This window comes from Triticum aestivum, chromosome 2D (genome assembly GCF_018294505.1).
Source record: "Triticum aestivum cultivar Chinese Spring chromosome 2D, IWGSC CS RefSeq v2.1, whole genome shotgun sequence".
Classification (NCBI taxonomy): Eukaryota; Viridiplantae; Streptophyta; class Magnoliopsida; order Poales; family Poaceae; genus Triticum; species Triticum aestivum.
In genome coordinates, this window is record NC_057799.1 from 569,475,306 (window position 1) to 569,483,919 (window position 8,614).

At 42.0% G+C, this 8,614-nt stretch overlaps 1 pseudogene; it reads right to left on the minus strand.

Annotated features, from left to right (window-relative positions):
- Positions 1 to 5,723: 5,723 nt before the first annotated feature.
- LOC123055938 (uncharacterized) lies at positions 5,724 to 6,614 on the minus strand (annotated as a pseudogene).
- Positions 6,615 to 8,614: the final 2,000 nt, after the last annotated feature.

Consider the following 8,614-nt stretch of genomic DNA (forward strand, 5'->3'; position numbering starts at 1 on the left):
CCGGTTTGCACCTTCAGATGCGCCATGGCATTGTCACTATACTCGTAAAGCTTATGGTTTCCCCCCTTTATATTCACTACCATCATTGTAGGTGCTTCACTGCTTCGTGTCGTGCTAGCACTGCTCCTCAAGACCTCAACCCATCAAGCGAAGCAACATGCCACTCATAATTCCAAAGCTTACGTGTTGAAATACGAATCTGATATGATGGTCATATTCCTAAAACAGAGAACGTTTAATTGGTCACCTAATGTTCCTATATTCGTTCGCAAAGCATGTGCGCCACCCACTGGTCCAGCTAGTTCCACTTTCCTGATTTTACTCTTGATGCTTAGGGTTTTCCCCTTTTATCTACTCTACTATGATCTGCGTAGGTGCTTTTTGTCGTACTAGCATTACTCCACCCTTCAAGCTAAACAACACAACACTCAAAATTCCAAAGCTTAGTTGTTCAAATATGATTGTGATATGATACTGATATTAGTTAACAGACACATTTAATTGGTTAGCTAAAGGTCCCACTTGAGTTTCCAAATGCATGTCGTGCCATATAGAGAGATAGCAGAATTGCATGTCTTTGTCACTTCTTGACTGTACTTTCTTGTCCATACCAAATCTTAGTTGTTATTTCAAATCAAACATCGGTTGCTAACTACCCTTTGCGCTGTTTGCAGCTTCAGATCTGCCATCCCACTGCCATGGTCAGCACTATACTCATCATGCGTAGGTTTCCCCATTTTATGATGACCACGATCAGCTTACGTGGTTCGTGTCGTAATAGCACTGCTCCACCCATCGAGCTAAACAATGTTAGTTGTACAAATTCAAATCTGAAATTATGCTGATATTAGTAAAACTGACAGATGTTTAATTGGCCAGCTAAATGTTCCTACTTTAGTTTCAAAATGCATGTGAGCCACATATGGAGAGACCGGAAGGAATAGTATTTCTCTGTGCTCTCTGGTTCATCATGGGTGGCCAACCGACATTGTATAGAAAGACTTGTAATATCTTCAATCCGCTTGCTCTTCTGCTCTTCTATAAGATGATCCTCTTCTCTTGCGGTGGACTGGTCAGGTCGAGTTATTCTCCCTTAGTATATTTTGAATCTTTTAGGTCAGGTCGACTTGTTCTTCTTTACTATATGTTGAAGCTTTCATCTGTGAAGTATCATCAATTCTTGAGCTCTCATATTTTGAGTAGTATGCCACATTATATTAATGCACACGCCAAATTACAGCATGCATGGCACCTCTTAGAAGAATTGCAGAGATAGCACAAAGGGGTTTACAGGGAGGAAGTATTGGATTAGAATCACTTCTGCATTACAAAGATAATCTCACTTGTTTTTATGTTTTCATGCATGTCAGGTATTGAACATTATCAAAATGAATATGAGAATGGGCGCACAAGAGGAATATTGTGGAACAATCCACTGGCTAACAAACTTGGCATGGTGGAGGATGGCCTATCTTATTCACCCATCAAGGTGCTTGCTCTAACTTGGCAAGGTTGTATTGGTCGCACATATTTTGCATCTGACCTCTTGCATTACTTCTACTTTGTTACAAGATCTTCTTAGTTTAAGCATGATATATGAGTATATGCCATACCTATGCATTTTCTGTACCTATTCCATGTGTCGTCATACTATGTTTTTCTAGTCAAATGTTGTTCTTTCGTAATAGATGTCCAAAAGGAAGAGGGTGAGTGTAGATCCTCAAGGAGTACAAACTAGGTAATTGGAAAAGGTAGTGATACCTGTTAAATCAGATAGATCAGCAGCCACAGAAAACACAGGCCCAACTGTACCACACTTTACCCCTACTGCAGTGGCCAAACCCCTATTAGAACAGCTGAGAGCCCAGGGTCAGGTACTGTCTATGATATCAGTTCAAAATTTGAAATCCTAAATTTCTGCATTTGCCTTACCTTCTCTCTTGTATGATAACTAATTTCAGATGAATCTCCTTGCTCAAAGGATCATAGGATCTCACGACAATACTGGGCTCTGCATACTCTTGTCAGTACCTCTTGCCCTTTGTCAACATACTTACACTCACTGCTGTTTGATTGTGTAGCATCACTGTAAATGTTCGCTTCTTTATCCTCCCTTTGCTCAAAATTACAAGATCTATATTTACTCTTAGATAAATGTAGAATTAACACAATGGTTATGAAGTTTTGGATTGCTCATGTAAGTAAATATTATCATGTACTCCACTAGTAGAAAACGGAGCTTTATTACCGGTTCGTAAGGGCCTTTAGTACCGGTTCTGCAACCGGCACTAAAGGGTGGAGACTAAAGCCCCCCCTTTAGTACCGGTTCGGCACGAACTTCCACTAAAGGCTCACCACGTGGTGTGAGCTAGCACCGTGGTATGGGGGACCTTTAGTACCGGTTGGTAACACCAACCGGTACTAAAGGTTTTTTTCTGAATTTTTTTATGAAAATTTCGGAAAAAATTGATTTTTTCGATTTTTTGAATTATTTGATGATTTAGTCTCTAATCACCCCTCTTAACTGCTGAAGTATGGATCACTGATTCCAAATCGTCTAACTTCCCTGCCGGTCACCCATCCTCTCACTACCCTAGCCTGAGCACGCTTAACTTCAGAGTTCTATTCCCCCTACTTTCCAAGTCTGCACTTGTTGTTTTCCTGACAAATGTAAGATGTCAATCCTATTAACCCTCAGGAGTTTAGGTTGAGCATTAGGTCACACATTTCACCGATTGAGTTTGAAACTATTATTCTAAAACAGTAATTATTTAGTAACACTAATATTTCTTGAATAAGTAGTTTGACCATAGTTAGACCAGATTTGACCAAAATTCAAAAAACTGAAATAATTATTTAGTAACACTAATATTCTTGAATAATTATTTAGTAACACTAATATTTCTTGAATAAGTAGTTTGACCACAGTTTGACCAAAATTCAAAAAAACTGAAATTTGAGCATATCTTTTTTTCCTTTTAGAATTTGAGGATTCTAAAAATTTGCAAACTGGCCGTAGGCCGTCAAAATCGGATGCGGATTTTCGTGATGAACATTTTGATATATTAAATGTTTTTTCCGACATCGTATGCAAAAGTTATAGCCGTTTTACATTTTCCCTACACTTTTTGCAAAACATGTCCAAACTTAAGTTTTTAAAATTTCCTAACTAGTAGATGTACTAATATAACTACCTCTCGAAGGATTTTATTCTGTGAAGTTTTTATCATTTTCTTTTGTTTTTTGAAAACTAAAATGGCGATACACAGGGGGGTAGAGTTTGAAAATTTCCCTATAGTGCCGGTTTGTGTCTCCAACCGGGACTATAGGTTAAGACCTTGTAGTGCCAGTTGGTGACACAAACCGGTACTATAGGTTAGACCTTTAGTACCGGTTTGTGTCACAAACCGGCACTAAAGGGGCTCGTGGGGCCCCGGCCTGACGCCAGCCTGCCACCACCCCTTTAGTACCGGCTCGTGGCACCAACCGGTACTAAAGGTTCAACACGAACCGGCACTAATGCATAGCCGTTCGAACCGGCACTAATGGTCACATTAGTGTCGGCTCAAATACAAACCGGGACTAATGAGTTGAACATTTGACCCTTTTTCTACTAGTGTCCCTATGTATCGTATTAATTATTGATCAATTGGATGTATTTAGAACTTAATAGTGCTAGATACATCCATTTGAGCGACAAGTAATAACGGACGGCGGAGGTATTACTGTACTTGCATCGCGAGATAGTTGATTGTCTAGCATTACTCTGCATCTTATCTGCCCTGCCCTCCACTTTCTCCAAATTATCATATCTACATTTACTCTTACCAAAATGTTGAATAAAGCCAATGCCACTGCACACGTTGATGTCTGCATTCCTCTTGTCAATACCTTTTGCCTTGTAACGCTGTACCTAATTAATTGCTATTTTATTATGTATCATCAGTCTACACCTCGGCTTCATTATCCTCTGTTCCTTCCAATATTATTTGATCTATATTTAATCTTTGCAAAATGTAGAATAATGGCAATGCTTATAAAGAATTTTCTTTGGGGAATTTATTGAATTATCCTTCCATCAACATGGAGAAGGGCTTTGTCCAGCCCGTGTTAACATGTAATGTAAGTTCATCCTTCTCAAGCCTTCAAACTTTGTTCTAGTATAGATTTGGATAGGCATCATTTCCTCCATTTTAGTTGTAAAAACATGTTCCTTATGCAGAACAGATCCATTTATTTGCTTATATAATTTTGAAACCTGTTACGTGTCTCCTTGTTTCTCTTTCAGAGTTGTATCTCTTATGCCAGGCAGAACTTTAGGGAAGATAGTGAGCCAAACCATCTTGAGGACAACGAGATGACCCCAAGGTCCTGTCTTGATGAAGACAGTGAGTTGAAGCTACTCACCAGCAGGTGTGAGACAACCTCTGTGTAGTCGCTGCCTCAATCAGTTCGACTTCTTCAGTCTCAACTTAAAGAGGAAAGGCTTGCTTTAGCTCAGCTCCGACTTGAAGTCAAAGATCTAATGAGGATGTCAGGGGACTGCCGTGCACACTATGGTGCTGTACAGCTAGGGATGAAGCATCTATCGTTGACACAACTGAGGTCTCATCAGCTTGTCCGGCTGCTTGTGGGGCCCGACCTTGCTAGGCCTAGTGCCTTCTGAAGTGCTCTCAGTTTTGTATATTCTTTTGTCGGCACGTTTATATGCACTGGTGGCGACCTTTGATGCCCAGTGTATGTAATCCGCAGTCATGTTGCGCTTTATTATCACCAGTAGCGAACTTTGATTCCAAGTGGATGTAATACGCTGTAATTTCTTTATTGTATAGTCTAGGTTTATTCTTTGGTCGGTATGCTGTAATTTAGGCCGGAAGGTTCAGTGGATTTCAGCGTTGTCGGTCTTCAGGCCGGCCCGTTACTCATATGGGCCAAAACTTGCGCCTATAATCATCTTGGGCCATTAACAAGTACAGCCAGGTGTAACTGCACAGAGGTGAACTCTAACAACATCGAGGAGATAGAAATAATGAAGAATGGAGGTCGTCCCTCTTTTGGTTTGTCGGCGGCAGTTTTTGATGATATATATCACCTTGTGTGTGATTTCCAGCATATTATATTTCGGCATGCTCCTAGAAAGACTGAATGTGCTGCCCATGATTTAGCTAAACTAGCTAGAAATAAGGTGTGTGGGGGTGGATGGAAGATCCACCCATAGAAATTGTTGATACTCTTGTAAAACATAATTGGTCATCATCTTGCAATAAAGAGTATTTTGATGTCAAAAAAAGTTTCAATTGAGATTCCCAGGTGTGTGCGAAGTTTCTTAAACAACAGGGCATTGCAACTGCAAAGGAGCACGGGGGAGGGGGACGGCCAGCCTAATTTGGGGTGGCATCGCCACCGGTGCCATGGAGGTGGAGGTGCTGATTCAAATGATGATTCATCAAAGCAGATATGCAAGGACACATAACTCATGGCCGAGCCGACTCGGATCTCCACCATGGTGGTCATGAAGAAAAACATTGTAGTGTCTTCAAACGGTGGGGCTCCTTCCTAGTGGCGGATCTAGGACCCAGGCCCCCAGGGCTTGGCCCGGGGCATGAGACCCAAATCCTTGGTATTCTATTGCAACCCCTACTCCTTCTGCTACCCCAACCAATTGACTACATGAAAAAGTTTTCCAAAAATTAAAAAAACATTTGTCTTTCATCTTTTCTTATTCATTCGGTCTCATCGGCTTCAGCATTTAGGTCAATCCTGGGCTTCTTCCTGCTGTTGTGGGCGGCGGGCGTACTGGGGAGCGGCGGCACCTTTGGTCCGCACCGCGGGCACCAGGGTTCGGCCTCGGCGATGAGCTCGTGCGTGAAGCAGGACGGGCACACGCACGTGCGGATGGTCGGGATTTGCAGCCGATGGCGCTGTGCTTGAAGGCGGCGAGCGGTTGCGCTTTCCCTGGGAGGAGGACGAGGATGAGGTGGACGCCAACAAGGAGGACGACATGTCCGGTGAGGTGGTGAACGCGCGGCGGCGGCGCGCTCTAGTGCTTCGCGGACCATGTTGAGTGTGTAGAACGCGGAGGTGGTGGTGACAACATCGGTGGTGGATGCCGTGGGAGGCAGGTTGAGGTCCTGGTGGCCGTCTTGGGTGGCCTGCTGGAGATGAGGAGTCAAGAACGTCTTGTCAGACTGCACAAAAACAAGAAATTTTCACCTGGTTAAGAATTTGTATGATGAACATGAAGAAGAAACAACTCTGTAATCAGAGCTCAGCAGAACCAAAATTTTGATTATCATGCCGTCAAATCAATCAAAGGAGATGGGTTTGATATCCGGACATAGTTACCTGCAAATTATATAATTCTTTGGAATTTCATCTCGGACCGAAACCACATGAGCATGAATTTATTAAGAACCAAACATGTGCGCATGCGGGTGTAACAAACCACATGAAGATACAAAACTAAAGGTCGGAAGAACAGAGGAGCAGATCTAAATAGTAATATGAGGGAGACTCACTGGCAAGTCAAGCCGTCTCTCCGAGCTGGCAGGCAGCTTTACCTCTAGCTCGATGACCTCTTCCTCCGATGGCTTCTCGGCGCCGCCCCTACCCATTCCCGCCTTCCCTCGGAGCATCCCAGCGGTGGAACTTACCTCCTCTGCCGTTCTCCTCTTCCCTTTTCCGGCGGTCCTCTGCTCTGCTTCCCCTTTTTTGTGTTTGTCTTTCTGCCGAGAGAGAGGGAGAGAGAGGGAGAGAAGAAATTGATGGGGTGTTTGGCAATTGTGTGGTGGGGCGCCCCTATATATACCAGGAGGTCGCCGGCATGATGGACATGCGGAGCCAATGCACCAGGGAGTGGAGGGGCAGCGAGAGCTATGAAAGATCATCTTTTGGTGGACATTAAAGATCATATTAATCTACATCATTGGGAAATAGTTGGGCCATTATTCAATGCAAATTAAATGCTCCAAACAAATTGAGAAATATGAAAAATATGACCTTAGATTTGTAAGCATGACAAAATGAAAATTTTATGATACATTATATTGAGGAAATTGTCTTCCTCGTGACAACATAATTTTTCTGATTTTTCATTTTCTTTCTAAAGAAAATTTCCATCTTCACAAGAACATAGTTTTCACTTAAAAAACCCTTAGTTTTGCCATGCTTAGAAATCTAAAATTTGCTAGTTTGAATTCATTACATTTAAAGTAGTCATTTCCTCATCCGCATTACATGAACGACCTGCATTTAAACCAGAGAAGAAGAACCATTGAGCCGCCGCTGAAATATCATGCTCGATTTGAGTGCATTGATGGATTCAATTTACTTCGTCCATCCATATTTTAGTAGAAAAAGATACAACCACTAAATTCATTACCATATTCGGTTGTATCCGTCGATCTATATTTTAGTTCACAATTGAGCATTGGCGCGTGGTATAATTCGTATAGAATTAGTGAAAATATTCTTTGGAGGAAATTAATAGAAATATTTATTTTGGATTAAATCACAACGATTAATGTCTAATTGATTCCGGATTACTATATGATCTCGTGCAAAATAAACTTTGGCTTTTTTGTGGTTGAAAAAAAGTTGAATTATTTGACCCTCACGGACATCATCATTTTATTGAATACTAGAGATAAAACCTCATGTGTTGTTGCAGGAATGGATGCAGTTTTTTCAAGCACATTTGGTAGTATAAAAATTTAGTATTTGTATTTACTAGTGTAGAGACCTGCTATATGTTGCACACCGGCTCAGAGAAACCGGAACACCCCGTATTCCAGCGCAGAGATCCAGGTGAAGTCTTCTGGAATACGACACTGCTTAGCATAGAACAAACCAGCTCTCTATTACAACACGAATACAAATACAAGGTCTCCGATATTACAATGAATAACATCGGCACGGCGACACTACGCCAACCATAGTTGCTCTATGCAAGCAGCATAACAACTCGAGGCAGCGGAACCTCTACTGGTAGCAGAACAACGAACGACGATGATGGACTCCAATCCGCAGGGACACTGGCTGGAATGTTTATCCTAGCTCGCGAGCACAGGAACCACACCAAACAAGCAAGCAATCCAGGCAGGACCTGCAAACTGGATGACACGCAAGGTCAGTACATTCAAAGTACTTGCAAGCTCACAATAACCAAAAGCAGTCAAGACAAACAACAGCATGGCATTTACAGGTTAACAAGGATTAACATGGTACTATCAGACCAATAATAGCACGCACATGATACAGCTAGAACCATACGAGCATGGCATGAACATCTGAACATGATGATACTAGCATGCAATCTGATGACACTATCATGCACCAACTTACTCTGCTCGGGTTACCTCGTGACCATCACATGCACCAGCTTACCATCACGGACATCACACGATCATATCAGGATCCAATCAAGCTTGGTATTACAATACCGTAGTAATCATTACATGAACACAAGGAGCTTGTGACACCCCCGATTCAATCGTACACTAATCATACACACAAATGTGTACGATCAAGATCAGGGACTCACGGGAAGATATCACAACACAACTCTAGACACAAATTAAAATAATACAAGCTTTATATTACAAGCCAGGGGCCT